General features: G+C 39.5%; 1 long non-coding RNA gene across 2 annotated transcripts in view; it reads right to left on the bottom strand.

The window, feature by feature from the left end:
• Positions 1-855: 855 nt before the first annotated feature.
• The window catches only part of LOC123335110, an 81,378-nt gene continuing 62,592 nt past the window's right edge, over positions 856-19,641 (bottom strand). For both annotated transcript variants that reach the window (XR_006553448.1, XR_006553447.1), the window contains one exon: positions 856-950. This is a non-coding gene — a long non-coding RNA (uncharacterized LOC123335110). The remainder of the gene's footprint in view (positions 951-19,641) is intronic.

Below are 19,641 nucleotides of genomic sequence, written 5' to 3'. Positions count from 1 at the left end.
GCTATCACTTTTACACAGAATCTTAAGAAAAGGATACAAATGAACTTATTTATTCAACAGAAACAGACTCACAGACTTTGAAAACAAACTTCTGGTTACCAAAGGAGAAAGGTGCTAGGGAGGGATACACTGAAAGTTTGGGATTGACATATACATGCTATTATATTTAAAATAGATACCCAATAAAGACCTACTGTATAGCACAGGGAAATCTGCTCAATATTCTGTAACAATCTAAATGTGAAAAGAATATGAAAAAGAATAGATGCATGTATATATAAATTAATAAATAAGTGAACATATAAGAGAATATATTTTCAAGTCATATATCTGGCAAGAGTTTAGTATCAAAATACATGAAGAACTCAACCTAACAATTAAAAAATGTTTTAAAAAATCCACAATCCAATTAAAAATGCACAGAGGACCTGAACAGACATGTTCCTCAAAAAGACATACAGATTGGCTGAGGGGTAAAAATGCGTTCAGCATCATTAATCATCAAGGAAATGAAAATCAAAATCCCAATAAGATACTACCTCACACCTGTTATAATGGCTATTGTCAAAAGGAAAACAAATAACAAGTGCTAGTGAGGATAAGGAGAAGACAATGGCACCCCACTCCAGTACTCTTGCCTGGAAAATCCCATGGATGGAGGAGCCTGGAAGGCTGCAGTCCATGGGGTCGCTGAGGGTCAGACACGACTGAGCAACTTCTCTTTCACTTTTCACTTTCATGCATCGGAGAAGGAAATGGCAACCCACTCCAGTGTTCTTGCCTGGAGAATCCCAGGGACGGGGGAGCCTGGTGGGCTGCCATCTATGGGGTCGCACAGAGTCAGACACGACTGAAGGGACTTAGCTGCAGCAGTGAGGATGGTGGGAATTTAAATTAGTGCAGCCATAGAACTATCATGTGATCCAGCAACTTCACTCCTGAGTATTTACCTGAAGGAAACAAAAACACCAATTAGAAAAGATATCTGCACCTCATCTTTATTGTGGCATTATTTATAATAGCCAAGACATGGAAACAACCTAAGTGTCCATCAATGGATGAATGGATAAAGGAAATGTGGTACACACATGTGTACACACACACACACACACACTGGAATATTACTCAGTCATAAAAAGAAGGAAATCCTGCCATTTGTGAAAACACAGAAGAACCTAGAGGGCATTATGCTAAGTTAAATAAGTCAGACAGAAAAAGACAAATACTGTATGATATACAATCTGAAAAAGAAAAAACTTCATGTCTTCATACAGAAAATCTATTACTGGTACCAGAAGTGGGGTGTGCAAGGTGAGTTAATCAGTGAAGGGAGTCAAAAGATACAAACTTCCAGTTATAAAAGGAAAAAAAGTCCTGGGATTATGTAATATACAACATGGTGATTATAGCTTATAATACTGCATTGCATATTTGAAAGTTACTAAAAGTAAATTTTAAAAGTTCTCATAAAAAAACTGTAACTGTGCAGTAACACGTTTACTAAACTTGTGATCATTTTGCAGTACATACAGCAAATCACTGATGCACCCGAAAGCAATATAATGTTAAATGTCAATTATATCACAATAAAAATATCAAATATTTATAATAAAATAAAATACAGATTCCCTGGCAAATTACTCTAAATTTGATTCTGATTCCATATTAAAAATATCTAGGAATTCCGGTTTAAGATGGCAGGGTAGAAGGACATGAGCTCATTTCCTATTTCAAGAGCCCCAAAACTGCAACTAGCTTTTGAAAAACCCTCAACAGGAGGATGCTGGAACCCACCAAAAACAGATACCCCACATCCAAAGACAAAGAAGAAGCCACAGCAAGATTGCAGAAAGGGCACAATCATGATAAAATCAAAGTCCATACCTGCCAGGTGGATGACCTACAAACTGGAGTACAATAATACCAAAGAAGCTCTCCCAGTATTATTAAGGTTCTGAACCCCACACTAGAACTCCCAACCTGGGGATCCCACAAAGGTACTAGGAATCCCCAGGGAATCTGGCCTGAAGGCCAGCAGGATTTGATTATAGGACTTCCATAGGACTGAGGAAAACAGAGACTTCAGTCTTGGAGGGCACAAACGAAACCTTGCTCACACCAGAGGAAAGGAGCAGTGACCCCACAAGAGACTGAACCAAATCTACCTGCTGGTGTTTGAGGGCCTCTTATGGAGATGTGGGTCAGCAGGGGCTCACCACAGGGATGGGGCACTGCCAGAAAAGTCCCCTTTGGCATAAACCCTCTTGGAGTTCAACATCAACCCTGCCATAGGGCCCCCAGGCCCCGGGGCTGAGTCAGCTCAGGCCAAACAACTACTAGGGAGGGAGTACAACTGCATCCATCAGCAGATAATTGGATTGAAGCTTTACCGAGCAAGACCCCACCCACCAGAACAAGACCCAGTTTTTTCCATTGCTAGTCCCTCCCATCAGGAAGCTTACACAAGCCTCTAACCATCCTCCATCAGAGGGCAAACAGAAGAAGCACAGTCCCAGAGTGGCTAAAACAAAAACCATATTACAGAAAGTTAATCACAATGAAAAGGCAGAAAGGTATGTCCCAGATGAGTGGACAAGATAAAACCCCAGAAAAACTAAATGAAGTGGAGATAGGTAACCTTCCAGAGGAAGAATTCAGAATAACGATAGTGAAGGTGATCCGGGATCTCAGGAAAAACAATGGAGAAGATGCAAGAAATGTCTACCGAAGTCCTAGAAGAACTGAAGAACAAACAGAGATGAATAATACACTAGAAGAAATCAACAGCAGAATAACTGAGGCAGAAGAACAGATAAATGACCTGGAGGACAGAATGGTGGAAATCACTGCCACATAATGAAGTATAGAAAAAGGAATGAAAAGAAATGAAGACAGCCTAAGAGACATCTGGGACAACATTAAACACCCCAACATTTGCATTATAGGGGTGCCAGAAGGAGAAGAGAGAGAAAGACCTGAGAAAATATTTGAAGAGATAATAGTTGAGAACTTCTCTAACATGGGAAAGGAAATGTTCAAACAAGTCCAGGAAGCACAGAGAGTCCCGGGCAGGATAAACTCAAGGAGGAACACACTGAGACACACAGTAATCAAACTGAAAAAAATTAAAGACAAAGATAAAATATTAAAAGCAACAAGGGAAATAGGACAAATAACATACAAGGGAACTCCCTTCGGGCTATCAGCTCTTTTCTCAATAGAAACTACAAACCAGTTGGGAATGGGGTGATATATTTAAAGTGATGAAAGGGAAGAACCTACAATCAAGAATACTCTACCCAGCAAGACTGTCCTTCAGATTTGATGGAGAAATCAAAAGCTTTCCAAATAAGCAAAAGTTAAAGAGAATTCAGCACCACCAAACCAGCTTTACAACAAATGCTACAGGAACTTCTCTAGGCAGTTAACACAAGAGAAGGAAAAGACATACAGAAAATAAATCCAAAACAATTAAGAAAACAGTAATAGGATCATATATATATATTGATAATTACCTTAAACGTGGGCTTCTATAGTGGCTCAGATGGTAAAGAATCCGCCTACGATGCAGGAGACCCGGGTTTGATCCCTGGGTTCGGAAGATCCCATGGAGGAGGGCATGGCATCCCACTCCAGTATTCTTTCCTGAAAAATCCCCAAGGACAGAGAGACCTGTTGGGCTACAGTCCATGGGGTCACAAAGAGTCGGACCTTAAATGTAAATGGATTAAATGCACCAACCAAAAGACACTGACTGGGTAGATGAAAACATGTGCATGTATGCTCTTCCACTTGCCCTATCACTCTGCTTGACACCCCCAAATTGTATGTAAGTATTTTACATTGTTAAGTTCCCATTATGGCTTGCAATTGTAATGATCTTTTATTTTTTTGTCTGGCTATTGCTTCTGAAAACTGATATATATCTTTTACTACTGTGATTATGTAATTATTACTCAATACCACTGCATCATGATTGGTCAACAGAAAAATAATAGAACTCTGTATTTCCAAAGTGAAGTGAAGTGAAAGTCACTTGGTCATGTCTGACTCTTTGCAGCCCCATGGACTGTAGCCTGCCAGGCTCCTCTATTCATGGAATTATCCAGGCAAGAATAATACTGGAGTGGGTAGCTGTTCCCTTCTCCAGGGGATCTTCCCAACCCAGAGGCTAAACCCAGGTTTCCCACATAGAAGGTGGAGTCTTTATCATCTGAGCCACCAGGGAAGCCCAGCTTCACCAAAACTATGACTTAATAAAAAAAACTTGTAAGTCACTTTTTAAAATCCAGATGTGTATTAGAATTGTCTTGGAATTTTTTGAAAAATACAAATGCCCAGGTATTGCTTTTCTTTCTCCAGAGCTCCAGATACGTTTCTAACGAGCAGTCATGTTTAAGTAATAACAACTGGACCATATGATGATATTTTACTTCTACTTCATTTGTTTCACTTCTTCTATCTCATATTCAGTGCTCCAACTTCATTTAGTTTATGCTTTCTGGTTTCTCCAACTTTTTTTAATATTCACTTTCAAGCCTTTATCATGCATAGTAGGAAAGCTTTTGCATACATAGATATAAATCATATGTATATGTATTTTAGAAAAGTTAAGGATTTTTACAGATTTACAACATTTTGATTCCACTTGTTTGACTTAATTTGAATAGAATGCTAGATTTCTAATTTTTAAAAAAATGATATGCAACAAGCATCAAAGGTTTACTGTATAGCACAGGGAACTATCGTCAGTATCCTGTTAATAACCCATAATGGGAAATAATTTCAAAAATAATATATGTGTATACATATAACTGAATCACCTTACTCTGCACCTGAACCAGTGTAAGTCAAACATATTTCAATAAAATATATATATTAAGAAAAAAATCGAGGGTGTTTCTAAAAATACCAATGCCTGTTTCCTGTACCAAACCATTTAAATCACATTTCTCTCCTTAGTGTTTTTCACGTGGAGGTAATTTTGTCCCCCAAGAGGGACATTTTCAATATTTTTTGACTGTCACAGTTGAGAGGAGATACACTACTATCTCTAGTAGGTAGGAACCATGGATGCCGCTAAAAATCTTACAATGCATAAAACCAACCCCAGTAACAAAGATTTCCCAACCCCAAATCTCAGTGGGGCTGAATGGACAGACTGCCTTTGGACATGTAACCAGAATTGAGAACCACTACACCGGCTTTCAGTCCTTCAAGAGTTCGTCACTGCCCTAATAAAACACAACTTTAAAGACAAAAGCCAAGACCAAAGACAAAGAAAGGAAAAGTGGAATGATTTGATTATGAATGTAAAACACTTAGAATTTTCATTCCTTTGAAGTTTTATAATTGAGTTTCATCAACCTCTTAACATTAAGCCTAAACGGTTAACAATAATAGCTATCATCTATGGATCTATGTACCAAGTGATTTATGTACGTGTTCTCATTTAATCCTTAAAACAATCTTATGAAATACATATTGTTACCTCCACTTTTTAGCTGGGAATAACAGAGGCTACTTAACTTCTCAAGGACACACTGCAGGTAAGAAGGAAAAGCTGGGCCTGAGACTTACTTTGACCTGAAACACTATGATACACAGCCTTTCTGTCTCTTTGTGGTGTGCAGGGTTCAACAGACCAATTTTCTTTACAAAAGGCACAACTTGTGGCTATCAAATGAGAGGTGGAACAGAAATTAGCTGGCAGGAAAAGACAAGTTGTAATTCTTGTACCACTGGGCCTCCTAATGATTCATAAGCAATCAGGAAGTCTTTTAACCTCCTCCCTTTAACCTACACCCTAGCAGAAACAAAGTCACTTAGCTTACAGCTTTGCCTTATCATGTGGGGATTAAAAAACTGCTATTGAAGTTTATGGAAATGCATATTTTCTTGATTATCTCTTCAAATTTATGGAAAATACAAGTGATAGAAACAGCATAACTGGAAACTAGGTTAAAAGTCAATATCAAATTTGATTTATGCTATGTGGTCTTTTTCTCTTGTTTAGTATCAAAAGGTCTTTATTCTTACTCCTTTAATCTTCAACCTATTGACTGATTTTTCCTGAAAAGGGGTTCTATTTAATCTTTTTTTTCCTCTCTCTCTTTTATCATGATCTTCAATACCTGTAACATTCCAATCTGTCAAGACTCCTAAACCAGACTCGCATATTTCATACTAGAGTTAATTGTCCAGTCACCCATTTCCTTGCCTCTTATCTTTTGCAGTTAAGTTTAAATTTTTGCAGCCATGCTGATATGTGGCATTTACCCTAAGAAAAAACACATCCTGACTTTACTTTGTAAGCGTTTAGTACTTTTTCTGTATACTATCTCTCTGGTTTCAGAGGTTCATGACATTGTACAGGAGACAGGAATCAAGACCATCCCCATGGAAAAGAAATGCAAAAAAGCAAAATGGCTATCTGGGGAGGCCTTACAAATAGCTGTGAAAAGAAGAGAAGCAAACAGCAAAGGAAAAAAGGAAAGAAAAGACATCTGAATGCAGAGTTCCAAAGAATAGCAAGAAGAGATAAGAAAGCCTTCCTCAGTGATCAATGCAAAGAAATAGAGGAAAACAACAGAATGGGAAAGACTAGAGATCTCTTCAAGAAAATTAGAAGTACCAAGGGAACATTTCATGCAAAGATGGGCTCCATAAAGGACAGAAATGGTATGGACCTAACAGAAGCAGAAGATATTAAGAAGAGGTAGCAAGAATACACAGAAGAACTGCACAAAAAGATCTTCATGACCCAGATAATCACGATGGTGTGATCACTGACCTAGAGCCAGACATCCTGGGATGTGAAGTCAAGTGGGCCTTAGAAAGCATCACTACGAACAAAGCTAGTGGAGCTGATGGAATTCCAGTTGAGCTATTTCAAATCGTGAAAGATGATCCTGTGAAAGTGCTGCACTCAATATGCCAGCAAATTTGGAAAACTCAGCAGTGGCCACAGGACTGGAAAAGGTCAGTTTTCATTCCAACCCAAAGAAAGGCAATGCCAAAGAGGGCTCAAACTACCGCACAATTGCACTCATCTCACATGCTAGTAAAGTAATGCTCAAATTTCTCCAAGCCAGTCTTCAGCAATACGTGAACTGTGAACTTCCAGATGTTCAAGCTGGTTTTAGAAAAGGCAGAGGAACCAGAGATCAAATTGCTAACATCTGCTGGATCATCGAAAAAGCAAGAGAGTTCCAGAAAAACATCTATTTCTGCTTAATTGACTATGCCAAAGCCTTTGACTGTGTGGATCACAATAAACTGTGGAAAATTCTGAAAGAGATGGGAATACCAGACCACCTGACCTGCCTCTTGAGAAACCTGTATGCAGGTCAGGAAGCAACAGTTAGAACTGGACATGGAACAACAGACTGGTTCCAAATAGGAAAAGGAGTATGTCAAGGCTGTATATTGTCACCCTGCTTATTTAACTTATATGCAGAGTACGTCATGAGAAACGCTGGGCTGGAAGAAGCACAAGCTGGAATCAAGATTGCCGGGAGAAATATCAATAACCTCAGATATGCAGATGACACCACCCTTATGGCAGAAAGTGAAGAGGAACTAAAAAGCCTCTTGATGAAAGTGAAAGAGGAGAGTGAAAAAGTTGGCTTAAAGCTCAACGTTCAGAAAATGAAGATCATGGCATCTGGTCCCATCACTTCATGGGAAATAGATGGGGAAACAGTGTCAGACTTTATTTTTGGGGGCCTCCAAAATCACTTCAGATGGTGACTGCAGCCATGAAATTAAAAGACTCTTACTCCTTGGAAGGAAAGTTATGACCAACCTAGATAACATATTGAAAAGCAGAGACATTACTTTGCCAACAAAGGTCTGTCTAGTCAAGGCTATGGTTTTTCCAGTGGTCACGTATGGATGTGAAAGTTGGACTGTGAAGAAGGCTGAGCACCGAAGAATTGATGCTTTTGAACTGTGGTGTTGGAGAAGACTCTTGAGAGTCCCTTGGACTGTGAGGAGTTCCAACCAGTCCATTCTAAAGGACATCAGTTCTCAGATTTCTTTGGAAGGAATGATGCTAAAGCTGAAACTCCAGTACTTTGGCCACCTCATACGAAGAGTTGACTCATTGGAAAAGACTCTGGTGCTGGGAGGGATTGGGGGCAGGAGGAGAAGGGGACAACAGAGAATGAGATGGCTGGATGGCATCACCAACTCGATGGACGTGACTTTGAGTGAACTCCGGGAGTTGGTGATGGACAGGGATGCTACAATTCATGGGATCGCAAAGAGTCGGACACGACTGAGGGACTGAACTGAACTGAACTGATGTCTCTGGTATCTTAGCATATGTGCTAAGGTATCCATGAAATGATAAGAAAAGAGCAGTTCTAGATGCAAAGATTTAATTTTACAAGGAAATTCCAAGATTATCTCCATAATAGCAGAAAGTACTAAATCCTTCAATTAACCACTGCCTTGCAAAAAGTAACAGAACTTCCCTGACCATAAGCAAAACCATGACTCAGTTTTATCACAGGTGAAAAGTGGAGGAAATGATGGGAGAAAACAACTTTACAAGGGGAAAAAAAATGGGAGTAAAGGTAAATCTGGAGTCATACTCCAAATGATATCAAACTTGGTGAAAGAACAGGGCTGGGGTGGTGACAGACACTTGAGTCTTCTCCCCTTTCTATCCAATACTGTCATCACCTATATTGGCTATGGTGAGTAGTTGGAGAACCTCTTTATCATACTGAGACTAATTACAGTCGTCATTATTCAGTCATGAAGTCACATCCAACTCTTTGTGACCCCATGAACTTCAGCACACCAGGGTTCCCTGTCCTTCACTATCTCCTGGAGTTTGTTCAAACTCATGTCCATTCAGTTGGTGACGTCAATCTAACCATCTCATACTCTGCCACCCCCGTTTCCTTTTGCCATCAATCTTTCCCAGCATCATGGTCTTTTCCATGAGTCAGCTCTTCTCATCAGGTGGCCAAAGTATTAGAGCTTCAGCTTCAGAATCAGTTTTTTCAATGAATATTCAGGATAGATTTTCTTTAGGATTGTCTGGTTTGACCTCCTTGCTGTGCAAAGAACTCTCCAGAGTCTTCTCCAAAACCACAGTTTGAAACCATCAATTCTTCAGCACTCAGCTTTCTTTATGGTCCAACTCTCAGATCTGTACATGACTACTGGAAAAACCATAGCTTTGACTAGACAGACCTTTGTTGGCAAAGTGATGTCTCTAGGTTTGGGCTTCCCTGATAGCTCAGTTGGTAAAGAATCCACCTGCAATGTAGGAGATCCCGGTTCAATTCCTGGGGCGGGAAGATCTGCTGGAGAAGGGAAAGGCTACCCCTCCAGTATTATTGGGCTTCCCTTGTGGCTCAGCTGGTAAAGAATCCACCTGCAATGGGAGAGACCTGGGTTCAATCCTGTGTTGGGAAGATCCCCTGGAGAGGGGAAAGACCACCCACTCCAGTATTCTGACCTGGAGAATTCCATGGACTCTATAGTCCGTGGGGTCACAAAAAGAGTTGGACACGACTGAGTGACTTTCACTATCTTCCAAGGAGCAAATGTCTCTGAATCTCACTGCTGCAGTCACCATTCACAGTGATTTTGGAGCCCAAGAAAATAAAATCTGCCTGTCCCTGTTTCCATTTTTTCCCCATATATTTGCCATGAAGTGATGGGACCAGATGGCATGATCTTAGATTTTTCAATGCTGAGTTTTAAGCCAGCTTTTTCACTCTCCTCTTTCACCTTCAAGAGGCTCTTCATTAGGGTGGTATCATCTGCATATCTGAGGTAACTGATATTTCTCCAAGCAATTTGATTCCAACTTGTGCTTTATCCGGCCTAGCATTTCACATGATGTACTCTGCCTGGTGACAATATACAGCCCTGACATACTCCTTTCCCAATTTTGAACCAGTCCATTTTTCCATGTCTAATTCTCACTGATGCCTTTTGACCTCATACAGGTTTCTTAGGAGGCAGGTAAGGTGATCTTATATTCCCATCTCTAAGAATTCTCCATAGTTTTGTTGTGATCCATACAGTCAAAGGCTTTAGGTCAATGAAGCAGAAGTAGATGTTTTTCTGGAATTCCCATGCTTTTTCTATGATCCAACAGATGTTGGTAATTTGATCTCTGGTTCCTCTGCCTTTTCTAAAGCCAGCTTTACATCTGGGAGTTCTCTGTTCACATACTGTTGAAGCCTAGCTTGAAGGATTCTGAGCACTACCTTGCTAGGATGTGTGGTAGCTTGATCATTATCACTCTCTTCTTTGGGACTGGAAGGAAAACTGACCTTTTCCAGTCCTGTAGCTGCTGCTGAGTTTCCCAAATGTGTTGGCATATTGAGTGCAGTACTTTTACCAACATCATCTTTTAGGATTTGAAAGAACTCAGGTGGAATTCCTTCACCTCCACTAGTTTTGTTCATGGTGATGCTTCCTAAGGCCCACTTGACTTCACACTCTAGGATGTCTGACTCTAGGTGAGTGATCATACCATGATTGTTATCTGCATCATTAAGGCCTTTTTTGTATGGTTCTTCTGTGTATTCTTGCCACCTCGTCTTAATATCGTCTGCTTATTTTAGGTCCTTATCATTTCTGTCCTTTATTGAGCCCATCATTGCATGAAATGTTCCCTCGGTATCTCTAATGTTCTTGAAACAATCTCTAGTCTTTCCCATTCTATTGTTCTCCTCTATTTCTTTGCACTGTTCACTTAAGAAAGCTTTTTTCAACATTCCAAAAATTCCAAAGTCCTCTGGCCCACTTCCTACACTGTCCATTCCCCATACCACGTCCCGCTCCCTGGACTCATCTCCCTATTTACCAGCCAACTCTAGTGACCAGGACAAAACGTCCTGTATCCGTTTAACTTAACCTTGATGTGTCATTTCATACAGTTCGTTTCTGCATTTCTGCCTGTTTATGGATTCTTTCTAAGAAGAACTGTGTGCAATTTGGGCTTGTTTCAGTTAAGTCCAGTTTACTTTCAACTGACTATCTGACAACTTGCTGTCTCTTTTAATTAAAAAAAAATTTTTTTTTAACTTTTATTGAAGTATGATTGATTTACAAAGTTGTCTTAATTTCAGGTGTACAGCAAAGTGATTCAGTTATACACACACACACACACACACGCTTTTTTTTTTTTTTTAACATTCTCTTCCATTGTAGTTTTACCAGATATTGAGTATAGTTCCCTATACTGTACTCTAGGTTCTTGCTGATTATTATGTATAGTAGTATATATATTTCAATCCCAAACTCTTTATCCCTCCCCTTCTTCCGCTTTACACTTTATGTTCCTTTTCAATGCTTCAAACAGTTAAGAGGTTTCTCAGCTAGATCATGACTCACATTTATCCTTACCAGTTTCCTCACACTGGGTTTCTATTCTCAGCTTAGGTTACTCATGACCCTTTTCCGGTCATATTCCTTCTGTTTTCTTGTTTCTCTCCACTATTCTGATGCTAGGGTTCTTTGAGACTTTTTAAACCAAAATCACTTTCACCTCTGTGGCTGCAGTAATTACACACCCTAAGAACTCAATTTAAGTCTTCTAGGGCTCTTGAAACAAACACCATGATTAACTCTATTTTCCCTCTCAAGTTACATTTTTAGGAAAATCTCAACTTTCCTTAAAAAATCTGCTGATGCACTTGCTGATATTTCCCTGTTAGGTTCTCATATTCCCAAGTGCTCCAATGCACCTGACATGCATTCTTGTGTTTCAGGTATCTTAGCCTTGCGCTGGCTTTGTAAGCTATGGTCACAGAGGAGGGTTCAGGATGGGGAACACATGTATACCTGTGGCGGATTCATTTTGATATTTGGCAAAACTAATACAGTTATGTAAAGTTTAAAAATAAAATAAAATTAAAAAAAAAAAAAGAAAACGAAAAAAAAAAAAAGTTTCAGAGCTTGAAATTCAGAATGTACATCATAATACATGGAAAAGGGATTTACAGATATCTTTATAACCTTTTTGTCTTCCATAGCATTCAGATTCAAATTAGATCTATTAAAACTGTTCTTCCAGACCAATCCGTAGGCTGTGCATAGCATGGTGCACTAAAAATTCATGTTTTCTGGGATTTTGCCTTTATGCTCCAGTCTTAGATGACCATGAGCAGAATCTGAAAACAAAAGTTTCTAAGAATATATTCTGTGCTCTATCAACTTGGTGAGAGTCTCAGGAAAAAGCAACATCTCATGAATAGGTAACCATATCAGTAGTAAAAAGGAGCCTCGTCTTAAAAAATAGAGCCTGAATCAACCTATCTATATATATGTACATCTGCAAGTTATTTTAAAATTTTATAAAACTGTATTACATTTCTTTCCAAATCAGAGGCAAGAGATAAACAAGGTTATAAGGAAAGGAGGGAATTGAAAGTTCCAATAGTACCAATGAAAGTTAAAATGCTGCAATACAATTCTCATATTTCTAACAATCCCAGAATTATGACCACCTGGACAAGGTGGTTATTAGTTACTAATCTAATCAACAGTGAGTTGAGGAAAGTAATGGACAAAATCCAGAGTTCTTTTGACTTTGGACTGACTGGGAATTGTGCAAGGCAGGTTGTACAGATGGGCCAAAGTGAAAACAGAAGGTCACCGTAACTTTAAAAAAAAAAAATATATAGAGTTTGAGAGGAGTATATTGATAAAGACACTGATATCAACTTTCCTACCTGTTTATTCTTGTTAGAAAGGCAAAAATTGTTTAAGAGCCAGGGCGAAATAAATCTCCAACTACTCAAGACCTAGTCCCTCTAGACTGTCCTGAATCCTGGCTATGCATTAGAATCTTACAGAGTTTTTCTCTTTTTCAATATCAATGCTGTTCCACCACCAAGAATACAGTTTAATTGAACTCTTTGGGGCTCAGGAATCAGTAGGTTTAAGTCTCCCTAGGTGGCTCCAAAGCAGAACTACTCTTTTAGGCTAACATTTCCCATGAACCATGCACACTACAACAGGATCCTCTACAAAGAAAGGTCTTGTGTCCAATACATTTAGGCAGCCCCTTACGGTCCATGTGTTCATGGTATCTCACAGAGCACATTAGCCTCCGAAATGCTATGAGACATTCCGAAGAAAAGACATCACTTTGTTGGTCTCTGATGATCATACCGAGCAACATCACCTTGTGAAAGCTGCCCCGAGAGTAGGTTTTCCAATTGTTATTGTTTACTTACCAGTTTCCCCCAACCACTATTTCCTTGGAGGTCATCCTGAACAATTTTTAAGATATGTAATTTTCATATACCTATTATTCAGCCATAAAGAAGAATGAAATAATGCCATTTGCAGCAACATGGATGGACCTAAACACCATCATACTGAGTGAAGCTGGAAAGAGAGAAATGATATCAATTATAAAAGCAATCTAAAAAAAAGATACAAATGAACTTATTTACAAAATAGTAACAGATTCACCGACTTAGAGAAGAAAATTATGATTACCAAAGGGTAAGGAGTAAGGGGAGGGACAGTTAGGGAGTTTGGGTTGACATGTACACACTATTTAAAATGGATAACCAACAAGGACCTACTGTATAGCATAGGGAATTCTGTTAAACGTTATGTAACAACCTAAAATGAAAAAAAAATTGCAAAGAATTGATACATGTATATGTATAACTAAACATAGGTATATGTTTAGAAAAGGCAGAGGCACCAGAGACCAAATTGCCAACATCCACTGGATCATCGAAAAAGCAAGAGAGTTCCAGAAAAACATCTATTTCTGCTTAATTGACTATGTCAAAGCCTTTGACTGTGTGGAGCACAATAAACTGTGGAAAATTCTGAAAGAGATGGGAATCCCAGACCACCTGACTGGCCTCTTGAGATACCTGTATGCAGGTCAGGAAGCAACAGTTAGAACTGGACATGGAACAACAGACTGGTTCCAAATAGGAAAAGGAGTACATCAAGGCTGTATATTGTCACCCTGCTTATTTAACTTATATGCAGAGCACATCATGATAAACGCTGGGCTGGAAGAAGCACAAGCTGGAATCAAGATTGCTGGGAGAAATATCCATAACCTCAAATATGCAGATGATACCACCCTTATGGCAGAAAGTGAAGAGGAACTAAAAAGCCTCTTGATGAAAGTGAAAGAGGAGAGTGAAAAAGTTGGCTTAAAGCTCAACATTCAGAAAACAAAGATCATGGCATCTGGTCCCATCACTTCATGGGAAACAGATGGGGAAACAGTGTCAGACTTTATTTTTGGGGGCCTCCAAAATCACTGCAGATGGTGACTGCAGCCATGAAATTAAAAGATGCTTACTCCTTGGAAGGAAAGTTATGACCAACCTAGACAGCATATTGAAAAGCAGAGACATTACTTTGCCAACAAAGGTATATCTAGTCAAGGCTATGGTTTTTCCTGTGGTCATGTATGGATGTTAGAGTTGTACTGTGAAAAAAGCTGAGCGTGGAAGAATTGATGCTTTTGAACTGTGGTGTTGGAGAAGACTCTTGAGAGTCCCTTGGACTGCAAGGAGATCCAACCAGTCCATCCTAAAGGAGATCAGTCCTGGGTGTTCTTTGGAAGGAATGATGCTAAAGCTGACACTCCAATACTTTGGCCACCTCATGTGAAGAGTTTTCTCATTGGAAAAGACTCTGGTGCTGGGAGGGATTGGGGGCAGAAGGAAAAGGGGACAACAGAGGATGAGATGGCTGGATGGCATCACCAACTCGATGGACGTGAATTTGAATGAACTCTGGGAGTTGGTGATGGGCAGGGAGGCCTGGTGTGCTGCAATTCATGGGGTCGCAAAGAGTCGGACATGACTGAGGGACTGAACTGAACTGAACTGATGAATGTATGTATATGTATAAGTATCACTTTGCTGTACACCTGAAACTAATACAACATCATTAATCAACTATACCCCAGTATAAAGTGAAAGTGAAGTCGCTCAGTCGTGTCCGACTCTTAGCGACCCCATGGACTGCAGCCTACCAGGCTCCTCCATCCATGGGATTTTCCAGGCAACAGTACTGGAGTGGGGTGCCATTGCCTTCTCCAGTAAAATAAAAAGTTTAAAAAAATTAGCCTGAGAGGGGAAAAGAGACTAATATTGAATTTACTGTGCTACATATTGATCAAAATTTCATGTAAGTGATATTTTAGTTATGCAGAATCATCTAAAGGATATTCAGTCTATCCATTCTGTCTGTCCATTATGCTAAAAATCTAAAACCTTCTCCCACATTAAGCCAGATTATCAGAGAGCTCTGGGCCTACTTGCATCCCAGTGGCCCTGCCCAGGTATACATGCTTCCTGAACTACATTTTGATACAGCCCCAGCAGCTCACATCAGGAAACACTGACGGCCCACAGAATCTCATGGCAACTTTTCTTTAAGGATGCGATTGAGGATTCTGCTCAATACTTTGCAAAGTGTCCTCTTTAAGGGGACCCAGAGGAGAAATCTTTCTTAACGGCAGGAAGTGCTTTGCTTTTCCTGAGCAATTGGGTTTTTTTTTCCCATTTTAGGTTGTTACTTTGGTTTTGGCTTCCCTGGTGGCTCAGCTAGTAAAGAATCCACCTGCAATGCAGGAGACCTGGGCTTGATCCCTGGCTTAGGAAGATCCCCTGGAGAAGGGAAAGGCTACCCACTCCAGTATTCTAGCCTGGAGAATTCTATGGACTATGCAGTCCATGGGGTCACAAAGAGTCGGACACGACTGAGTGACTTTCACTTTAACTTTGGTTTTACTTTTACGGACATTGTGAGACCCAGAGCCAAGCAACTTTTGTCTTTAGTGGTAGCTGCTGGAAAGCTTAGAGTGAATGGGTGTTCCATTTCTCATACATGAACTATGGCCCAACATTCATTACCCTTGTTCCCATTACTTCATTAAGTCTTTCCTATTTTAACTGTATTATATCATATTTTTTAAGTCCTTAAAAATTTTTTTTAAAGTAAGATGAGAAGATAAATGACTGGATATATAAAATGCATGTAGTTACCTAAAATAGTGCTTGCTTCTACTCATATTCCCTCATCCCCTTCTGAATTTGGAAGAACTGCACCCAGCTTAATGGCAGGCAGGAATCACTGACAGCTGCCAATTTTGACATCACCCCTTTTTCAGCACTGCAGCTTCATGGAGTAAGAAATCTCAGAGGCCCTTGATTACTTTCAGGTCACTCCAAGTATACATATATGGGTAAAATCAAGGACAAATTCCAGAGCCCCAAGAGCTTCCAATAACAATTACTGTGTGCTCTGATGACTAAATTTATATAGCTACCATATTACCCTGCAACTGGCATATATTCAGAGAAGCCATAATCCAAAAAGATACATGCAACCCAATGTTCACAGCAGCACTATTTACTATAGCCAAGATATGGAAGCAACCTAAATGTCCATCGACGGAAGAATGGATAAAGATGGGTGTCTGTTTGTGTGTAGTCTGTGTCTATTGTGTGTATGCAGTTTATACACACACACACAACGGTACATCACTCAGCCATAAAAAAAAAATAAACTAATGAAATAATGTGATTAGCAGCAACTTGGATGGACCTAGAGATTCTTGACCATTACCAGATCATCAATAATGAAATCACATTGATTATATTCTTTGCAGCTGAAGATGGAGCAGCTCTATACAGTCAGCAAAAACAAGACCTGGAGCTGACTGTGGCTTGGATCTACACCTCACTGCAAAATTTACACTTAAACTGAAGAAAGCAGGGGAAACCACAGGGCTACTCAAGTATGACCTAAATCAAATCCCTTATGACTACACAGTGAAAGTGACAAATAGATTCAAGGGATTAGATCTGGTAGACAGAGTGCCTGAAGAACTATGAACGGAGGTTTGTAACACTGCACAGGATGGGGTAACCAAAACAATCCCCAAGAAAAAGAAATGCAAGAACGCAAAATTATTGTCTGAGGAGGCCTTACAAATAGCTGAGAAAAGAGAAACAAAAGGCAAAAGGCAAAGGAGAAAAGGAAAGATATACCCAACTGAATGCAAAGATCCAAAGAATAGCAAGGAGAGATAAGAAAGCTTTCTTAAGCGAACAATGCAAAGAAATAGAGGAAAACAACCGAATGGGAAAGACTAGAGATCTCTTTGAGAAAATTAGGGACACCAAGGGAACATTTCATGCAAAATGGGCACAATAAAGGAAAGAAATGGCAAGGACCGAACAGAAGCAAGAGATTAAGAAGAGGTGGCAAGAATACACAGAAGAACTGGACAAAAAAGGCCTTGTGACCCAGATAACCAGGATGGTGTGACCACTCACCTAAAGCCAGACATCCAGGAGTGCAAAGTCAAGTGGGCCTTAGGAAGCATCACCATGAACAAAGCTAGTGGAGGTGATGGAATTCCAGCTGAGATATTTCAAATCCTAAAAGATGATGCTGTGAAAGTACTGCACTCAATATGCCAGCAAACATGAAAAACTCAGCAGTGGGCACAGGACTGGAAAAGGTCAGTTTCCATTCCAATCCCAAAGAAGGGCAATGCCAAAGAATGTTCAAACTACCATGTAATTGTGCTCATTTCACATGCTAGCCAAGTAATCTCAAAATCCTTCAAGCTATTGCTTCAACAGTATGTAAACCAAGAATTTCCAGATGTACAAGCTGGATTTAGAAAAGGCACAGGAACCAGAGATCAAAGTACCAACATCTGTTGGATCATATAAAAAGCAAGAGAATTCCAGAAAAACATCTACTTCTCCTTCACTGACTATACTAAATCCACTGAGTGTATGAATCACAACAAACGGTGGAAAATTCTTAAAGAGATGAAAGTACCAGAATACCTTACCTGCTCCTGAGAAAACTGCATGAGGGTCAAGAAGCAACAGTCAGAACCAGATATGGAACAATGGACCGGTTCCAAATTGAGAAAGGAGTACGTCAAGGCTGCATATTGTCACCCTACTTGTTTAACTTATATGCAGACTACCTCAAATGAAATGCTGGGCTAGATGACTCACAAGCTGGACTCAAGACTGCCAGGAGAAATACTCAGATATGCTGATACTACCCTAGTGGCAGAAAGTGAAGAGGAACTAAACAGCCTCTTGTTGAAGGGAAAGAGGAGGGTGAAAAAGCTGGCTTAAAACTCAATATCCAAAATACGAACATGGCATTTTGGTCCCATCACTTCGTGCCAAATAGGTAGATAAAAAAATGTAAACAGTGTCATATCTCATTTTCTCAGTCTCCAAAATCACTGCTGACAGTGACTGCAGCCCTGAAATTAAAAGATGTTTACTCCTTGGAAGGAAAGCTATGTCAAACCTAGACAGCAATATTAAAAAGCAGAGACATCACTTTGCCAACAAAGGTCTGTCAAGTCAAAGCTATGCTTTTTCTAGTCATCATGTATGGATGTGAGAGGTGGACCATAAAGAAGGCTGAGCACTAAAGAACTGATGCTTTTGAACTGTGGTGTTGGAGAAGACTCTTGAGAGTCCCATGGACAGCAAGGAGATCAAACCAGTCAACCCTAAAGGAAATCAACCCTGAATATTCATTGAAAGGATGGATGCTAAAGCTGAAACTCCAATATTTTGGCCACCCGATACAAAGAGACAACTCACTAGAAAAGACCCTGATGCTGGAAAAGATCGAGGGCAGGAAGAGAAGGGGACGACAGAAGATAAGATGGTTGGATGGCATCATCAATTCAACGGACATGAATTTGAACAAACTCTTGAAGATAGTGAAGGACAGCGAAGCCTGTCATGGGGAATCCATGGGGTCACAAAGAGTCAGACACAACTTAGTGACTGAAAAACAAGATATACTAAAATGAAGTCAAAGACAAATATGTTATTACTTATATGTGGAATCTAAGAAAATTATACAAATGAACATATACCAATACAAAACGTAGAAAACATGGATCTACAGACATAGAAAACAAACCTATGATTATCAAATTGGAAGGGGATGGGAAAAAATAAATTAGGAGTTTGGGATTAACATATACACATTACTATATAGAATAGATAACCAAAAATTACCTACTCCATAGCACAGGGAACTATCCTTAACATTTTATAATAACCGATAATGGATAAGAATCTGGAAAAAAGAGATACATGTGTATGTATAACCAAAAAAAAAGAAATGCTAAAAAAAAAAAAATCAATCCAGCCAGTAAGCAAATAAGTAAATAATTTAAAAATTCCCTTTGAAATTAATTTATTCATTTAACATATCTTTAGGTTAGTTATAATTTGAAAGGAAAAGTTATAAAGATTATAAATGGAGATTCAATTAATTATTTAAAACAGCAAATTTTACCAGATAACTTTTTTTTAAATTTTATTTTTAAATTTTACATAATTGTATTAGTTTTGCCAAATATCAAAATGAATCTGCCCCAGGTATACATGTGTTCCCCATCCTGAACCCTCCTCCCTCCTCCCTCCCCATACCATCCCTCTGGGTCATCCCAGTGCACCAGCCCCAAGCATCCAGTATCATGCATCGAACCTGGACTGGTGACTCGTTTCATACATGATATTTTACATGTTTCAATGCCATTCTCCCAAATCTTCCCACCCTCTCCCTCTCCCACAGAGTCCATAAGACTGTTCTATACATCAGTGT

Source organism: Bubalus bubalis, chromosome 9, assembly GCF_019923935.1.
Source record: "Bubalus bubalis isolate 160015118507 breed Murrah chromosome 9, NDDB_SH_1, whole genome shotgun sequence".
Taxonomy (NCBI): Eukaryota; Metazoa; Chordata; class Mammalia; order Artiodactyla; family Bovidae; genus Bubalus; species Bubalus bubalis.
The sequence above is the reverse complement of the archived record's forward strand: the minus strand, read 5'-3'. Positions and strand labels throughout refer to the sequence as shown.